Source organism: Hyposmocoma kahamanoa, unplaced genomic scaffold (assembly GCF_003589595.1).
Source record: "Hyposmocoma kahamanoa isolate Upper Pololo Valley unplaced genomic scaffold, ASM358959v1 220, whole genome shotgun sequence".
Lineage (NCBI taxonomy): Eukaryota > Metazoa > Arthropoda > Insecta > Lepidoptera > Cosmopterigidae > Hyposmocoma > Hyposmocoma kahamanoa.
Genome location: NW_020653740.1, coordinates 918,341 through 938,312, shown reverse-complemented (window position 1 = coordinate 938,312; position 19,972 = coordinate 918,341). Strand labels below are relative to the sequence as shown.

General features: G+C 34.7%; 2 long non-coding RNA genes across 2 annotated transcripts; both read right to left on the bottom strand.

Moving 5' to 3' along the window:
• Nucleotides 1-546: 546 nt before the first annotated feature.
• On the bottom strand, nucleotides 547-3,781 carry LOC113227966. Its single transcript, XR_003310249.1, has 2 exons — nucleotides 3,724-3,781; nucleotides 547-724 (listed from the first exon to the last, which is right to left on the bottom strand). It is a non-coding gene; the product is annotated as an uncharacterized LOC113227966 (long non-coding RNA).
• An 8,046-nt stretch (nucleotides 3,782-11,827) lies between these two features.
• LOC113228025 lies at nucleotides 11,828-13,125 on the bottom strand. The gene is made up of 2 exons (XR_003310256.1): nucleotides 13,076-13,125; nucleotides 11,828-12,044 (listed from the first exon to the last, which is right to left on the bottom strand). It is a non-coding gene; the product is annotated as an uncharacterized LOC113228025 (long non-coding RNA).
• Nucleotides 13,126-19,972: the final 6,847 nt, after the last annotated feature.

Here is a 19,972-nt window from a genome sequence, read left to right as displayed (position 1 = left end):
GAAAATAAACAGCACAACATTTTGGTGAAATAAAATGTTTTTATTAATTGGTAAATTTATAACAGAAAATTCGTTTGAGAAATTCAGATTTTCCACGTAGAATGTTCAAAATACTTTCTTATTTATTTCCCTTAGATAGTTACTAAGGCTGGTATAAAATTAGAATGTCAAGTGGTATATAATATTTTCTTAAACGAGTTTTTAAGTATGATATTAGATGCTGGCTATTTTTAAATGGAAAATTTTAATGTAAAACGTATTTAATTAATAATTACTTATATTACGGGTCACAAATGAACCATTTCTCAACAGGGGATAATATACATATACACCAAGAGTTGTCTTGTCTTCTCATAAAGAGACGTAGAATATTAGCCTTCTAGAAACAGTCGCATATCATAACAGCAACAAAACAACAAAAAAAAAACAAAAGAAAAATCACTCATAAACTTATATCGTAAAGCAATAAAACTAAAATGTTTGAAGAACATGACTTATAGAACAATTATTTGGTGTATTGAGAGATCGTTAAAATTTAGTAATATCCATATCCATAATAAGGGGAAGCGCCGTAAGTTCCGTAGCCATAACTGAGAGGACTGTAGCCAGAATAACCGCCGTAGTAGCCAGGGTAGCCGGACGACGTGTAGCCACCGTAACCACCCCCATAGCCATAGTACTGGGGTAGAGCCACTGCCAGAGCGAAGATTGTGAAGAAAATTAGCTGTGAGAAAACATAATTTTAATGTTATTAATGATTTTCATACGTATACGTCATTACTAAGTAGTTTGGATCCGCCAATACGTGGATCTTTTTTGTATCATCGTAGCAATAACGTTTAAAATGTTTATTCTGAGATTATTTACTGGATCATAGTTGCAAAGATGGAATATTTAAGTACATTGATATATGACTGACAGAGGTAAAACAATATAAATCAGAATCAGATACAAGTAATAGGTGCAAATTTGAATCATTATCTGAAATAGCTTGTGACCGAGGGGTTGAGTAATTAGGGATAGAAAGTACGCTCGATGGACTTGAATTTATTGTAGAAGTATAACAGGGAAAAGGTGAACGAAGGAGGAAAGGAAGGACAAGTAAAGTAAAGGCTGTAACAAAACCAGGTAGGTATAAAAACAGGTACAATAATATAAAAACACGTCCTACATATGAGAACTTACTGTGAGCTTTATTGTTATATGATTAGTGAACTTACCACAAAGGGCTTGTATTCGTATTATTGCTGCTGATAAGCAGTTAGGTTTACATGATAGGATGCTACGGTCTTTCCTCTACGAGAATTTTGATAGGAGTGATGACGGAACGAAGCAAAGTAAGAATGACGATGCAAAATAATTAGAGAATGATTCAAAATTTAAAAGGTGTGGCCAGGAACCAGAGAAAAGGGTGAACAACGACGAAAGAGGTCGCATCTCACAAGCTTAACCAAAATAAAATCAAAAATACTCCCGGACACGTAATTCGAGCCACCTAGCATTTACACTGTAAATTTTTTTATAATTTAATATTTATAAATTAACCGTTCAGCCACAGAGGCAGTTAAATATCAGAATATAATATATAAGATACAATATGAAACAAAATAATAAAATAAAATAAAATAAAGAGTACAATATTAGATATCAGAATATAATTGTACAAGTATAGTATGAAATTACAGGCACATAAGTACAGCAATAAGTACTTCTGTGTACTGTGTATATAGTAGCAATAGAGCTCCGCAGCGGGAAAGAGTTCGTCCAGGTAAGTACTGCCACCTTACCTATTTCTGCCGCCAAGCACTAATGTCAGCATTACTGTGTTTCGGTTTTAAAGGTTAAGAGTTCTGGTGAAATTACAGGCACGTGGGACTTGTTTACTTCCGTCTCAGGATGACGGGCGCAGTGGCAGTGCCCCTCAGATCTTAATATCCATACCCTGTTTTGGTATATGTATCTCAAAAAACATTACTAGCTTTACAGCTCGATTTCCAAGTGCTTACAATAGTGCACGTATCAACAACGTATTGACAAAATTAAATGATTTTTTTTATAATATCAAGTGATGGGACGAACAAGTCGTGCGCCTGATGGTGAGCTACACGCGTGTCCATAACAATTGCAGTGCCACTCAGTGCTTTAAATCGAAAGACCTAAAAGATGTAAATCACTGAACATTTTATATTCAATCAATTTAAGCACTATGACCATTGACTTACAAATAAATGGACGACGGGTCTAATACAAAAACCACGAAAAAAAGTCCCAAGTCAACCTATTTAAACGTAGTGACATGTAAAGGAATAGGAAAAAGCTAAAACGTTGAATTTTAAATTGTAATGTCATCGCAGTACTGTTTAATTTTGCTTGCTTCGCTGTCAGTCGAACAAACGAAGACTAAAGCATGAATGACGCTCTGTATACGGTTTTAACGCCCTATGAGTTCGGACACTTTTTAGCGCGGACCCGACGTCCATATAATTGTAAGTCAATGACTATGACACAAAGAAAAGTAGAGACCTTTTTTGTGTGAAGTACTATTCAAATACTGTCCATGGGTTAATAAGAGAACTTATTCTACAGAATGTAATAGTAGAAAATAACAGATATGAAAATAACATTTATTAAATTGTGATCGTACTACATACGTTTCGCAATGAGATTGCCTACCTACCTACCTATTTCTGCCGCCAAGCAGTAAAGTTCATTATTGCGTTTCGATTTTCGTGGGACTTGTCAATTTATGTATCAGGGCGCAGTGGCAGTGCCCCTCAGATCTTTCCGATTTAAAGCACTGAGTGGCACTGCAACTGTTATGGACAGGCGTGTAGCTTACCATGAGGCACATGACTAGTTCGTCCCGTCACTTGTTATTATAAAAAAAAAATACGTATCGCAATGACATTGGAAATACAAAAGTGTTCTAAAATACAAAACTTAAAAAATTTATTCCGGTTTCCGAATGACGTGTCTGTTATTTCAATAGTCATATGCCCCAACAGAAATGTAACAATGATCCTTTGTCATGTTAATATTTTACGTAATAGGCGATTTCACACACGTACTTCCCGAATTATGTCAACAATTGTATTCCAATATTTAAACAGCCATAAGACAGATACTGTAAATAAAACTATATATTTTCAAGAAGTGATTTAGATACGGGAAAACACAGATGTTATTGTGGAAATTGGGGTGATATTTTTTTATTGCAAATATATTTATTCAATATTTGAAATCAAACAGTCGTAGATGACAATATACAGCATGTCTAATAAAATAATTTTACTGTCTTTTAACCGAACTTCAAAAAAAGGAGGACGTTCTCAATTCGGCTACATGTTTTTTGTATGTATGTTACGCGATAACGCCGGCAAATTGTGAATCGATTTTGATGATTCTTTTTTTATTGGAAAGAGGTGACCTAAGTTGTGGTCTCATTTAAATTTGTAGATAATATTATTGGGTTGGCTTTAGAGGTCGGTTTTTTAGTACTCATTTAAATTTGTAGAAAATATTATTGGGTTGGCTTTAGAGGTCGGTTTTTTAGTACTCATTTAAATTTGTAGAAAATATTATTGGATTGACTTTTGAGGTCGGTTTTTTAGTACTCTGTACCGAGATTATTATCTAAGTTTACATTTCACAATAAAATGTTATTTAATTGATATGTTACCTAAAGGGATACTTGGAGCTGTGTACCTCTATATGAGAACTTACCAGTTTGACAAACATTTTGTGTTATTCACTGAAAATAGATATATCTCTTTGTGTCCCTTAGTATACTCAATTCAGAACTGTTCCGATTTTTTACCGCAGCTCCATTTTTATAGTGAACCCGTGTCCTTGAAGTAGCCAATAACGAAGACACAAAAGAGTCTCGACGGGAATACATGTGAATTATGAATACATAAACGTTTTTGAGACGAGAAATACATGTACAATTAGGTCTACTTTGTTTACATTTAAGTTAACATAACACTTGAGACGAATAAAGTTATGCGCCATTTAGTTTTATTACAGTAATACATTCTTGGCACATAATGGCAATATAACTGCCATTTAGTTGTATAAAAACATATAATACTTAAGGTTTTCTTAGATTTATGTTGTTAGCATGAGAAACATCTTTGAGGCTTTGAACATATCCTTACAAGGTAAGTCAGGATGTATTAGGCTTTGAACAATACGCGGAGCAACGACCTCTAAGTACGCCCTTGCGATGCTCGTCATCTAACAAGCAAATTAGATCATATACTGTAAAGATCAAGGCCAAATTTTGATATATAAGCTTAACTGAACTAGTAAGTAGTATGATTCGGTAGTACACTGCATCGCTACAAACATGTTCGCAAAAATCGTAAGTAATCGACATTGTAACACTTTCACTATCCTCAAAATATTTAATAAAATTTGTTTAAATAGTAATCTGGGACAATACATAACTTACCATGAGCAACGGCGTAAACCCGGTATTCTAGCTATTGTGTCCTGTATTTAGGCCTGCACGAAGAAATTTCTTTCACAAATCGGCAGAACTTTTTGTTTGTTTTCCTTTTATTAAATGTGGTTTGTGTTTCCTGTACAATAAACGCTTGAATAAATAAATAAAAGTTAAAATACCCGAGGTGCAATAAATTTACACTTAAAAACGTAATTTTTTAAGCTGCGGCTCATTCACTATGCTGACTTCCCTGAGAAGAACGAGCAAGAAACTCTAAGTTGCTCTTTTCAAATAAACTTAAATGCTACGGTATACAATTTGAATCAGAGTATGAGCGCAGCAATCGAATGACTATTAATTTTTCTTCTTGCGAAATAATAACAAATGTGTATGTATAACCTTTATTTATGTCCTGTTTTTAATTTCATGACAACAAAAACGAAATTAGTTTCATACACTCATTTCTTTTTAAAATTTGCATTTTTGACAATACCTTCTTGTTAACTTTTATTATTTCTTTCTGATGGTCTCTCATAGACAATCTTCACAATATTATAGACTAACATCTGAATTTGTCCACAGTTCGCTCTCTTTGCCGTCCTGGCTGTGGCTTTTGCGGCGCCCAATCCTAAGCCGGAACCTAAGCCCCAACTCTTGACTTACTCCGGCTTGGACTACGCAGTACCCGCCGCCGTCCCTGGCTACGTTGCTCCCTACGCAGCTGCCCCCCTTGCCTACTCCGCGTACTCTGCCTACCCTGCTTATTACGTTGGCTGAAAATCAACAATACATAAATTTTGACTCCGACTTCCATTTAGGATTTGGATCTTTGATTTTAAGAGTGGCAATGACAATACAGATGTAAAAACTTTAGCAAAAATAAAATAAAACACTACCAAATTATTTTGTTTTATTATGTTAATTCTCCCTAATCTCGTAAAAGTTTTAAAAAGAGTAAGTGCATATATATATATATATATATATTATGTATATTATTCAGGGAAATACGAGGTGAAATTACAATAAAATGGAATTTCCCGCGGTACTTTGTATATGTTATTATTAGCGAGTAAGTGATACGAGTCCCGAGTGGGTTGGGAACGTTCCGCGTGATGTTTCCTTCGCTTAATACTTTTAGTTTTATTGTATTAAACGAACGTAAATCTCTTCTAAAAGTAAATGAAATGATAAAATGAAATGGTGCTATAATTTCACTTCACAAAACAGGCTTCAGAGTTAAGAGGGGCCTTAAGGTTAAAACAAAACATAGACTGATCAAACTGTTTTGAGAGAGACTGATGCCTGAGATAGGTATAGAAAAACCTGTATTACGGGTCACCAGGCTCTCACTCTGCAAATGAGCAATGTGGTGGCACTATAGTTGTGAAACAGGAGAAAAATTAATTAAAGCACGTAAACATTCCTAAATTATAATAAAAGCAATTAGTGGACTAAACTAAGTCTTTAGACCATCTTAAACTTAACACTAAATAATCTCACGATATGTAAACTGTGAGAATGAATGATTGAGTGTTTATAAGGTGCGTGTGTTAATGATTGGGTGTACAGTAAGAATTATATATTTGGGGAGTATGGTACGTATTGACTATTGACAGACCGTTCCCTTTCTACGTTTGTACTTAGTTATATATAGTAAATAAAAAGTAAATAAATTTACCACAAGTGTATTTTGTTTATTCTATTCGAGGGAATATTAGATCAACTAGCCGAGTGTGTATGACATATGCATATAATTTATTGCTGGTAACCGATCCATTACAATAAATTGGTTTAATTCATCCTCACTGGCCTAATTAAAAAAAAAAGAAAGTCCCGTATACCAGGGACAATTCAATATTCCACGTCATACGTGGGGCGACTATAAGTTTCCGGAATGAATAAGAAAAAAATACTATAAATGGTCAGAAATGAATATATTGTTTCTCAAAATATTCTCTGTTAGCGTTAACGCACTCTTTCATACGAATGAAAACATTTATGCCACTCCTCCGTGACAATCTCTAAAACATATTTTTCATACTCTTCGACAGCCTCTTCAGGTGATGAAAATCGTTGACCACGTTCTTAATTTTTGGAAATAAATAAAAGTCACAAGGTGCCAGGTCGGGATTGTACGCGGGATGGCTCATAAGGCCAACGTTGTTCACCTTCAAAAAGTCATTTGTTTGTTTGGCCGTGTGAGAACTGGCATTATCATGGTGCAAGATGATACGGCGTTTACGGTTATTTTTACGGAGTTTGTCAATAACTTCCGGCAAACAAATGGTCGTGTATCAATCACTATTTATGGTACAACGATTCTCCAAAGCAACAGTAGCCATGTATCCAGTTTTATTAAAAAAAGAAGCAATCATCCTCTAAGAGGCACTTTACACGCGCTACTTTGGTTGGTTTCGGCTCATGTCGAAAGACCCATACTCTCGATTGCTGCTTTGTTTTGGGATCGTAACTATAAATCCATGTTTCGTAACCTGTTACTATGTCCCACACCTAATTTGGCGCTCCTTCGTTGAATCTGGTAAGCATGGCATTGCACCAAGTGACACGATCCATTTTTTTGAGCCAGTCAAATTGTGTGGGATCCACCGAGAGCACAGCTTTTTCACACCCAAATGTTTGTGTAGTATTGATTGTATTTGATCATGCCTATGCCTAAAGATGCCCGAATTTCATGGTATGTCACAAGCCTGTCTGTTTTGATCGCCGTATGATCGCACAGCATCGATGTTTTTATGTTCACAGCAGTGGACGGGCGACCATCACGAAATTCGTCACTGAGATTCACACGACCGCGTTTCATTCTGCAAACCAGTTATAAAAAATAGTCATCTTGCATAGTGCTTCATCGCCAAAAGTTTGTTTTGTTAAGTTATACTTAAAGTCGTAGAAAATCATATAACGAAAATTTTCACGGTTAAATCCATGGTGACAGTAGACAGCCAATTTTTAAAATGTCGCCACAATGTAAAAACAAGCGACTGTCAGATTAAACAAACTGTACTCTACAGCCAAAGAGTTCCGTTTTCAAATGTCGTAATTACTTTTTAAATATTGTTTATATAAGTGGCCAGTTCCGGAAACTTATAGTGCGCCCTATGTATATTCTTTCATTCCATTCTATATGATGCAAGCCTGTGTTTAGAATTGAAGTTTGATCTCCTATAATAATAAAGATGTTAAAAAACGAATGCTGTGTAAATAATAATATATTAATTTCCCTCATCACTGTACAATCAGTCGCGTAAACGCACTTAATTATTTCGTTTTATTAAAATTTGTTTACTAAGAAGTTATTAAAATTTTAATAATAATAATAAGTCTTTATTAACAGGGATCCATGAAGTGCTGGTAACAAAAATAGCTTATAATTAGGCTAGTACTTAAATTCTACTCCGGATTATGTGGTTGTTATTAAATGCTGCATCACGGGGCGCTCACTCCTATGCGCGATAGTCTTCAGTTGGCCGTTGCTGCCGCCTCAGTAGCGTCCTGCGTGCGCGATATAATGACGTTTTATTATATCGCGCACGCAGGGCTCTAAGCGAGCTTTGGGTATAGCTATTTTATAGGTATTTTGCGTATAGTTTCTCTATTATAAATTAATTAAACCTGGAAAAAGAAGATGTATGCTTAATGAAAAATTTTTAGATATTACGTATTTGTTTTAATAACTATAATTACGATACCAAGTGACAGGACAAACAAGTCGTGCGCCTGGTTGTAAGCGACACGCCTGTCCATAATAAATGCTATTGCAGTGTCGCTCAGAACTTTAAGGGTCGTATTCCAGAACTCTACTCAATGCTCAAGTCAGGATTTGAGCCGACTTGAGTATGATTTCAAGCACTGGAAATACGAGTTAGGTATACGTGTTAGGAATCTGGGCGTAGTGATGGATGGTAACTTAAGATGTTGAGTAAATGTTTTGGGGTCTTAAATCCTTATATAGACTTCGGCCATACATCAACATTGTTACGACATCTCTGGTGTGTAATGCTATAGTTTTATCCCACCTGAGCTATTGTATACGGACCATGCTTACTTGAAAAAACAAATAAAGCCATACAGAGAGTTCAGAATGCATGCATAAGATATTGTTACTCTGCGCCTAGAAGGGACACAAACCATATTTAATTAAAAATAAGATACTAAATATGCGCAATTCTCAATGTCTCAAATATTACTATTTTCTCATTGACTTACAAATAAATGGACGACGGGTCTAATACAAAAACCACGAAAAAAATGTCCCAAGTCAACCTATTCGAAATTTAAATTGTTATGTCATCGCAGTATCGCGCTGTCCGTAGAACAAATGAAGACTAAAGCGGAGTGTCGCGCTCTGTATACGATTTTAGCGCCTTACAAGTGCGGACACTTTTTAGCGCGGACCCGACGTCCATATAATTGTAAGTCAATGTATTTTCTACATACTTTATTTGACAAGCAAGTACCAAAATATTTATATAGTTGGTAGTGTTTGAGACACTACCAACTTAAAACGTAAATGTTTTCTGTGGCTGTTTAAAAAGCAATCTTGGGACGCAGGCTTTATGAAGTAGCTTGTGTTTTGTGTGTACTTGGTATTATGCTATTTAAATTACTTATTTATTTCTTCAATTGATATATTTTTTCTTTGTCTAATTGTTGCTTGTATCTAATTTTATTTACTTAGCGCCTAAATGTCTACAGTTATTTTAATTTGCATTTTTTTTATATTATTTGAATTGTGATGTTCTATATTATGACAGAATAACAGCGAGGCCTAATTAATAATTAGCAGAGGCTGAGTCATGGACCCTTTGGACGTCGTTCTTTTTTTTTTTTTTTATTGAATATATTTTTATAATTTTTTTTTGTTTGTTTTAAATTTATGCGTGTCAAATAAGCCTATTTTTTTTAAATCGCAAGGATCTAAGCGGCATCGTCACTGCGCCCGTACCTTGAGACATAAGTTGACTAGTCCTATGTACCTGTAATTTCACCAGCATTCTTATCCTTCAAAACCGGAAAACAGTAATGCTGACCATTACTGCTTGGCGACAAAAATAGCTAAGGTTTACGTTTAAGGTTACATCCCTGGACGAACTCTTTCACAAGGACCTCTGCTGCTACAAAAATGTAACTGGTAATTCTCCTGCTAAAAAAAACAATTGACTATCAAGTAAATTTATACCAGGCTGAATTTCGATTCCCGACGAATCGAAATTTAAAATTTGGGCTTGGTCATCTGTAGAATCACATTTGCTAGTTTTAAATTTCATGCGTAACTAAAACTACCGTGAGACTCAGACATATTAAGTAAATTAACGGGTAACTCACGTATTTAGTCCGTGGCCCTTTAGCGGCAGTGTTTTAATGAAAACTTAGTTTATCGAACGTGTGTTTTCGAAAATACGAAAACGTTTTATTCCAATTTTCATAATTCTTTTTTTAACCTAACACTTTATGTAAGTATCAATTACTTACTAATTTTTTGTAAAGGCTAGGCGTGCTCTTGAAATTATAGGGACGTGGGAGTTGTTAACTTAAATCTCAGGATGACGGTTGCTGTGGCAGTGCCCCTCAGATCTTTGCGATTTGAAGCTCTGAGTGGCACTGCAACTATCACGAATGAGCGTGTCACTTACAACCCAAGCCCACGACTTGTTCGTCCCGTCACTTTGTATCTTAAATATATATTATAAAATTAGCGTACGCTAATTTTTTTAGTTCATGATTTTTTTTGTATCACTTGCATTTCTGGTTTCTGGACGTCAGTTTCAATCCGGTTGCGCATTACACTCTGTAAATAAGATAAGACATTGTTAATTTCAAATAATTCTGCCAAAGCTTACATTTGCTTTAGAATTTGAGTACTTGTATATCAGCAAACAATAAACATTTATTGTCAAAAGGAAAATCATACCGAATTACATTTTAAAGTCGACAAATGAGTCATTCACTAACATTTTGAGAAAGAATGGAAATTCTTTCTCAAAATGTTAGTTCCTATTTAACATAGTGAACAGTAAAATTGGCTCATTGAAAGTGATGTCTAAATTCTCCGCAGTCGGCAGACTAAAGCACATAAGTCAAAATCTAACATCATTCATTTAAATTAATACATCTACTGGTTAAAGCACATAAGTTAAATTAATTTGTTACTTCATACATTTCAAACTTTATTTTAGAGGTTTTTAACTTCCCACACTAAAAAGAACACGAAAAAAAATATAATTATATATTAACAAATGAAACACTTTTTTGACTTATGTCTTATGTGCTTTAGTTTGCCGACCCTAGAATTATCCTTTAGGACTAATCAAGCTAAGTCTCAGGCGTCAACCAGTGCTGTGTGTGCCCAGGGCGAAGACCAATTATAGGCAAAATTATTTTTTTATCAGAGCTATTAAGGATCGTGTCTATTGACCAATCGTCTATTGACATAGATCTGTTCAGTACCAGCGTAGCGTACTATGCAATACTTTACTTAATTACCTATCTCTCAATTGTTTTGTTTCCCGTGTTTAAGTTGGTTAAATATTTTCTTCTTCTTTAGCCTATATTGGCACGTGTACCTGGATTTCTCAATGTTTTAAATAATATTATATTGTTTACATTCCAATAATAATGTTTTAGTTTCTGCTAATGACCTTAATAACCTATTTTTTGTGCTAATTGTGGAGATTTGTAATTAGAACTCTCACTTGTTACTTATCATTATAGTTACTGTTAAAAATTTGCTGTAAATCTTCCAAAAATAAGTAAAGAGTTTGAGCGGTCTACATATTCTTGTGCATATTTTTACATTCTGGACAACTGCAGTTACGAAATACTTATTACACTCTTCTGTTGTTTAATTTTTCCTGTCAAGTCTCAAGGTGAATCACACAGCTTAATAACAATCGTAGAACGGTTGATTCTTCTTTTGTACGATGCTGCTACTGATAACCCAGTTGAGAGAACGCTAGCCTTACATGCAATAGACCAAAGTTTCCTTTCGAAACACAGACCTGCACGACATAGATCGTGTGCAGTTTAGTACTATTGATATAAACAGTGAATATCACGAGAAATGTCACCCTCATTAGGTTAAATCGACTTCTCACTGGAGACTACTCACTCGCTAATATACATATTCAAACTACCACGAGAAAGTCCACTTCATTATAATTTCAGTTCATATTCCCCCGAAGAATATAAATACACCTAAGGTGTTTTATTCACTTACTTTTTAAGACTTTTGCGAGATTAGGTGGAATTAAGATAATAAAACAAAATAATTATTGTTTTATTTTATTTCTGCAAAAGTTTTTACATCTGTATTATAATTGCCACTCTTAATCAAAGGTTCAAAGCCAGTCGTCAGTTGAAGAAGGAGTTAAAATGGTATTGTTGGTTTTCAGCGGACGTAGTAAGCTCCAGGGTAGGCAGAGTAGGCAACAGGGGCCGCTGCGTAGGGAGAAACGTAGCCAGAGACAGCGGCAGGCACGCTATAGCCCAGACCAGAGGTGTAGGCCAAGTACTGGGGCTTTGGTTCTGGCGCAGGATTGGGTGCGGCGAACGCCACAGCCAGGACAGCAAAGAGGACCAACTACAACAATACAGATTTTTTTTAACAACAGTTAAACAGCGCAATCTATTTTTCTTTACTATTGTTTTTTATTTTAATTATTTATTCCGTTTTTGTAAAATTCACGATGTAATTATTATTATAGTTATACATAATGATGTGTATTCAAATGCCATTAACGAATTGGCACCTCTAGAAAAGAACATAAAGTGCTTAACAAAGGCAAGAAGGGATTTATAAAAAAAAACACATCGGCACGATATGCTGAAGACGCTGGTTCGAATGCAGCCGGATCGAAGTAATTTTTCTTAATGTTCGATCTTTGAATTAATAATTATAAGAAACTACTTAGTGGAGTAATTTCGCAAAAACAAATGAATATCAAGTTGCAAAACATTGTGATACTTATTAAACATCATATTACAATTATTAAAGCGACATTTTTAGTCAGCCGCTGGTAGGTGTAAAGGTAGGTCTGAGAGAAGAAAAGCTTTCATAGATTTCTCACAGATATCACTACATCAAAAAAGTCGTTAAACCCAAAAATAAAATCGTTGAGAGGCTCAGTTCGGAAAGCCTCGGCACGGCTGAACTCTAAATGCTGACGGTGGTTCGAGTCCAGCCGGATCGAAATATCTTGTTTAGTGATTATTAAATTATAAAAAAAAAACACAATCATCAAAACAGCCAAAAGAGAAAGAGAGAGAAAACAAACAAAAGAAGAACAGAAATAAAAGCTCAGCTAGACCTCAGCAATACCGTGACGAGAGCCGCGGTTTTATTTAATCCTTTTATATCTATTCTATTTTGGAAATCTTTTCCTAAAATGAGCTTGCCTTTTATTTCTATTTACTATCTATTGTACTTAATTAGGTACTAGTTGCGAATTAAAAGTCCGAACCAAAAATATCTTTAATTATGAAGCTAGTAAGTTACACCTACATGATAAGTACTTAAAACTATTTTAATTTATCACAAGCGGCCGTCCCGTACAGTATTGATATTAAGCAAATGTAAAAAGTAGAGTATTGTGATGTGTCCAAATTACTTACAATTTTGCCGAACATGTTTGTAGAGATGCAGTGTACTACCGAATCATACTATTTGCTTATTCACTTAAGCTTATATACCAAACTTTAGCCTTGATCTTTACAGTATCTATTGTGCTGTAAATCGCTCCCTATTTTTTTTTGACTAACCGTTTCAACGGTTTAGACAACGAACTGAGGTGACCACACGTTACTGTAGCACTCCAATAACGAAATCTATTATTTATGTGATAAAACGGAAAGTTTGTTGTATTTATGTTTATGATAACAAACATTATGAATAAAGATTTTTACGGAATGATTATCACTAATTAATTACAGGTTACTTACTACGGTTTCTTACCTTACCTTGGTAAGAAACCTGTTATTAGTGATTAATCATTATGAATAAATTTTCTCAGCGGTATACGAATATCTATTTTTAACTGCTTCAAAAAATGGAAGAGGATTTTTTTACTGTATTTTTTTTTGTATGTTAGTATGCGATAACTCCGCCCCTTTGTGAACCGACTTTGATGACTTTTTTTGTTGAAAAGACCTCAGTATTGGTGTCATTTAAATTTGAAGAAAATATTCCACCTCTAAGGGTGGAAAACTAGGGGATGAATACGGTTTCGCGCACTTTCCGTTAACCGATTTCAATAAAACTTGGCAAATGAATGTAATTCCACGAACTTTTGAGGTCGGTGTTTTTTTTATAAAAAAGTTACATGATGAAAAAGTTTGGAAGCAACCGCAACAAGTCCTTTCTACGACGTGAAGCAAATTTTGTAATATAGTGACGAGATAAGTTGATTTTTTCCGCTTTCTATTCTTTGAAAGAAAGAAAGAAAAAATATATTTATTTCTTAACCACAAATGACACTACAAGAGAAAACAGAATAAAACAAAACATTATTACGTTTTACGTCTAAACATAAATAAATTATGAAATAAAAACACAAACAAAACAAAAAATATACAAAAAAAAACAAAATATGACAAACATGAAAAATATCTATCAGAACAATAATTGAAATATAGCACTAAAATCACCAGTAAAAACACTTTGAATGAAATATTCTTTATTGCACATTAAAAAATTAAAATGACAACACAGAACCGTAGAGTGTTAGTATCAATTAATAAAATAAATATACTACAGGCAGCTTTATTGATAACTCGCAACTTCTTCCAGGCTACCCTAGGGTTGAAATTTAGTAGTTTGAAGGGGGTGCAAACAAGGAATTTCGTCTAATGGAAGTGTTTCAAATAAATATTAATAAATAAATTCTATACTAATAATAATGTATACATATGGATAATACGCAGTTATAAAACCTACTTAAATAGTTTTGTAGAAAAATTAAATAAATAATAAATAGTAACAATAATAATAATAGTAATAATAATAATAATAATAAATATTATAATAAATGCATATAATAAGGAATGAAATTACGAGATTGTAGAGAAAGAAGGCTATCTCTAACAACAAATTATTATTTAATTTAGCATCAACCTCAAAATGCAGGATTAATTGTAAAATATTAACATCCTCGCTGAAGTAATTACTAACATCAGAAACTACAACATTAGTTCCATGATTTTTTTACAAAACAAATTTACCAAGAATAACTTTTAAGATTTTGTTTCACTTTTTAAATATGCATTTGATAGTAAGAAGTTTCATGTTTCGTGCTTTCTGTTGCCACCGCACAGAGTTATCAATGTTTAAAATGACCTATTTAAATATTTTTACTCTTGTACGAATCATTAAGTCATTGAACAAAAGTTATTGTTTATGGTGTTAGTAATACAGTCCCGCGAGGCTGTTAAGTATTTTACAAATAACGCTGTATGCACATTGGATGTATGATCTATAATAATTACTTTTGTAATCGTCTATCAATCCGACTGTCGACCTGAGCCTCTACCACGAGATCTACTACTGTGACAGTTGTCGCTAGCGACCGCATTAGTAACTTCACAATTTTTTATGGCAAATTATACAGCGCCCCTAGCGGTCATAAGAAGAAACAACAATTTGTATACAAAAATTTTACGCGGTCACTAGCGAGTACTGTCACTGTAATCTCATGGTAGAGGCATTGATAGACTGTAGTAAACGCCGCTGTCTACAGGCAGCGTTTCTGATACCAATGGAACATCCTAATATTGCATATGCGTAGTCAGCCGTGCGACTTACCAACCACAACCCTGCAACATTACCAACTACAACCCTGTGTATGTTCACTCCCTGTTTATCTTTACTATATATATATATATATTTTATACTATCACGTGACGGGACGAACAAGTCGTGTGCCGCCTGATGGTAAGCTACACGCCTGTCCATAATAGTTGCAGTGCCACACAGCTTTAAATCGCAAAGACCTAAGGGGGATTGCCACTGCGCATGTCACCCTGAGACATAAGTTGACAAGTCCCATGTGTACAGGCACATTTCACCAGAACTCTTACCCTTTAAAACCGAAACACAGTAATGCTGACATTACTGCTTGGGGGCAGAAATAGGTAAGGTGGCAGTACTTACCTGGACGAACTCTTTCCCGAGGCGCTCTACTGCTACTATATACACAGAACACAGAAGTACTTACTGCTGTGCTTACTGCTGTGTGATGAACTGCCTCCGTGGCCGAATGACTACCATGCCGGACTGCCACGCAGAGGTCCCAGGTTTGATTCCCGGGCCGGGAGAAATATTTGTATGGCCAACATTTATTTCTCTCGTGAGTTTAGGTGTAATTTGTGGTTGTCTATGTGTGTGTCCATGGCACCCGCGACACAGTGTATCCCTAGTGCAGGGCTATGTTGTGTATGTGCGTTATTGTTGTTATTATTATTATCTAAATAAAAAAATGTTGGAACACAAGACTATTATTATTTAAAGATAGTCTTGAGTTGTAATATTTTTTTTAGCTCCCAAAATAGAAAATATTTAAACTTGTCTGACCAGTGACCACTATGGACTCCCTCTCAATAAAAAAAGCATTATGCAAGTTTTTGAAACAAACTTAAGTTAGTGGCTTCTAATTTGAATTGTAAAATATCGATGGTGGAAATTTGAAATGTTGTAAGGAATATTTTGTCGTAATGGATAATGTTCTTTACTTCAAAATGTAGCTTACGACACTTCTAAATTCGATACAATGACGAAATATTAGCGTTATATCGACGGTGGAAATTTGAAATGTCCTTACAGACATTTCGTCGTAAGGTCATTTTCCCTTACGATAAAATGTCCCTTACGACATTTCAAATTTCCACCTTTGAATATAGATCTAGTCAACACTCTCAATTTCTTACTTAAACGGAATCCTTGACCTTCAAATAGGTACTATTAGTAGTCTTGTCCACACGAAGCTTCGTCATATTTTTTGCACATTGTTATGACTGTAAGTAGGTATACCTATTCCGGAAGGCTATTGTGATGTCGCCATTAAAAAGGCAAACGCCCAAACACTGTATTTGATTAGAGATCTAATTCATGCGTCAAATGTTGAAAATATATCTTGTGTATTTTCAACTATCATCATCGAATTACCTACTCCTTTAATTCGTCACAGGTCCGTATGTATTTGCATACGGTATCTATAAAGATGATGTAAGCACATCTGAGCGTTAGAGACATCGCATGTCTCTAGGATGTGTGACGGATTAAATAATAGTAGGGGAGCAGGTGGCAGCTTAGAACAGAGGCAGTTCAGAATAAATGCGTTTGCGCAGTCAGTTTCAAAGAAAATATAGTAGGATTTATGTTTGTAATATGGCAACACTGAGCCCCACACCTGACAGTGGCAACAGTCAGTGTGCGCGCGCCAAAAACTAAATGAGAGGTCGTGTTTACTTTCAGCGTCGAAAAGTAAACATTCTCAAAAATAGTTGTAAGGATATTACTGGAGGAATATAGATGATGGTGAGTTAAACTTTGCTTGTCCTATGGATTGGCCTGTATTCATTGTTATTTTGTAGAGTAATAGTACTCTTTGTTTTGTTCAAATCTGCTCCAATGGTGGAGCAGATTTGAACAAAACGAAGGGGGCAGCTGTGAACACGATTAGATGGGACATTTCAAAGTTAAAGTTAGATACTTTCGGAAACTTTAATGACCATTTCCCGAAAGTTGAGATTTTCGTTTAGTGACTTTGTTGGTCAACGTGCGATATGTAGTAAATGAAATAATGAATAATTTAAAAAATATTAACTATTTTGTGTGAGCATTTCAACTGATTTTGACTGAACTATTAGTGATGCCAAAGTTGTGAATAGCTTCATCTGCTAATATTTTTATAAGAATTGGTTTCACTGGTGGATGGCGGTTTCCTTCACAATAATGAGAATTTTGACAGAATTATAAACTTTTTGATCATGTTTATTATGAATGATAATAGCCACGGAAGAAATTTATGTGGTCTGTAAATATAGCCACATAATAGATCTGACTACAACAGCAAACAAAATAAATAAATAATAATGATTTAGGATTTTATAACCAAATATGTAACAAATCCACCGCAAACCGGCGCGGCAACCGTAAAAGGCAGAGGACATTACATTTATCAATGTATATTGTATGCTATTTTAATTGACATAAGGTATAAATTTCAATGCTCTGAGATGCCGAGAAAAATGCGTCGCGATCCTCCAAGGTCTCGGAGCATTGCGCTGAGATTTGCACTGACCCTAAAACTTAGGTCCTTAATATCCGACTTTCAATACAAAACTAAACCTATAAACTCCTAGTACAAAACATTTATATCCGGTGTTTATTTATAAGGTATTTGATTGTAACCTATTTCATTAAATATTTTTTTATATCTAAATCCAGTTATTTAAGATCTTCTGCAGTTTAACAATTGATTTTAAGTCGGTTCTCTGCTTCAAAATAAAATAAAGAGTACATATCGAGTTCTTAGATTTTCGTGATTGTTACCATAGGAAATGAAACTATTTTTCCGGATTTAAATCCATTTTTTTCACATTATATTTGTTTTTTCAAACAAACCGACGTTTCGGTCCCTTTACAGGTCCTATGGTCACGGTGAAATAAAGTGCACACTGGAGAAAAAACCTGAAAGGGTCAGCTACCCTTATACATAGAATTGCTACTAGACATTTTAAGACGAAATTTAAATCTCCTATTTATGTAATTTAACTAAGCTCAGACCAGAATGATACCAATATAAGTAATTACTAAATCAATCGGACTATGCACCGACCATCTAAAGTAGGTCTGTAGGCCATGTTACGATATGGGCATTTGTTTACCAAAATAATGCGTTCCCCTAACGACCACCGTGTTTAGAATAATAATGTACCACCACGGCCGGCGCGCCGTTGTTAATACGATGATTTATTCAAATACAGTTTGCACCTGCGGGCTTCAGGGGTATGACTCAATCAAGAGCGCACGTCATTTGAATTGAACTTCCAGAATCTATGACGTACTTGAATAAGTTACTTTTATATGTCACTTGAAGTTCATTGAGAGGACTTCAGCTGTGACGAACAAGTCGTGCGCATGCGCCTGGTGGTAAGCGACACGCGTGTCCATAAATCAATTGCAATGCCACTCTTTAAAAAACACACTTTAAACCTCTAAATTGCAACGATAGGGGACTGCCACTGTCACTAGACTACCGTTTCCCTGAGACATAAGTTGGAAAGTCTCGTGTGCCTGTAATTTCACATTGCTGCTTGGCGGCAAAAATAGGTAAGGTGGCATTTCTTTGAACGAACTCTTTCACAAGGAGGTCTACTGCCAATAAGTTCAAGCCATAATGTATAAAAAATAAAACTTTACTAAATTATGGACAAAATTTTGCAGTAAAATCATACACGTTTTACTGCTGTGTTGTAAGGAGACGCTAAAGACCAAACCACATCACGCATAGACGCTTTCGAATAATTAAATCGATAAAAAAGCTTTAGGTAGGTACAATGTAAAAAGTTGGTATGCCTTGACATTCAAAAGACCCAGTAATAATCTAAATACTCAAATATATAAAATGAATGTTTAATTGTAGGTTTGTCTCCTATGCGATCCTGATACATTCGATTGCGATAAAACTTTCGTGAGCTCTTGATTCGATATCCCCAATGAACACTACGCCTACTTTATTTTTTGGCAGTTTTCTGTTATTTTTGTAAACAGCCATATTTATTTATTAAATTTAGTAAAAAAAAAAAACAAAATTCGAAAAAACCAAAGGAACGAATTTTGTGCAAAAGAATAAAAAAACGAACAAAATAAAAGAATATATAATAAAACTTAAACGAAAAATTTCTTAAAAATGTAACAAAATTAAAACTAACTCAAACTAACTTTCTTTGAATTGCTTATTTTGACAGATGAGACCGCCATGTGCATGGCAAATGACACGTCTTGATACGGATTTCGGATGGGGAACGTAAACTGCATGGACTGTGAATTGTTTTTGTGAGGTCATAGTATGAATTTGACAGGCTATCCAACTTACGAGCTTAAACAGGATTTCTATAAGAGCTCATGGTAACGTAACCCAGGTCCAAAAATTAAGTTAGCGTAGTGAGTAGTGTTCATTGGAGGTATCAAATTGTGCCCACGTCCGCAAGTTTTTTAACCATATTTGATAAAATACAAACAGTGTTTCTTTCAGTGGCACGGCCGCGCATACCGAGTAGGTACAGCTAGTCATATATAAAACTGGACACCTATTATTTCATCTGATAGGTATGCAGTAATAAGCATCTAGTAATAAATATGTAGATTTAGGATCAATTATTTCATGCATATTAATTAACTACATTGTTGAATCCTAACGACTATCTGCTACTATTATGATGTTATTACTTTTTTAAATTATATAAAAGCTGCACGAAGGAATTTTATTATCATTTTTTTAATTTTGTGTTTGA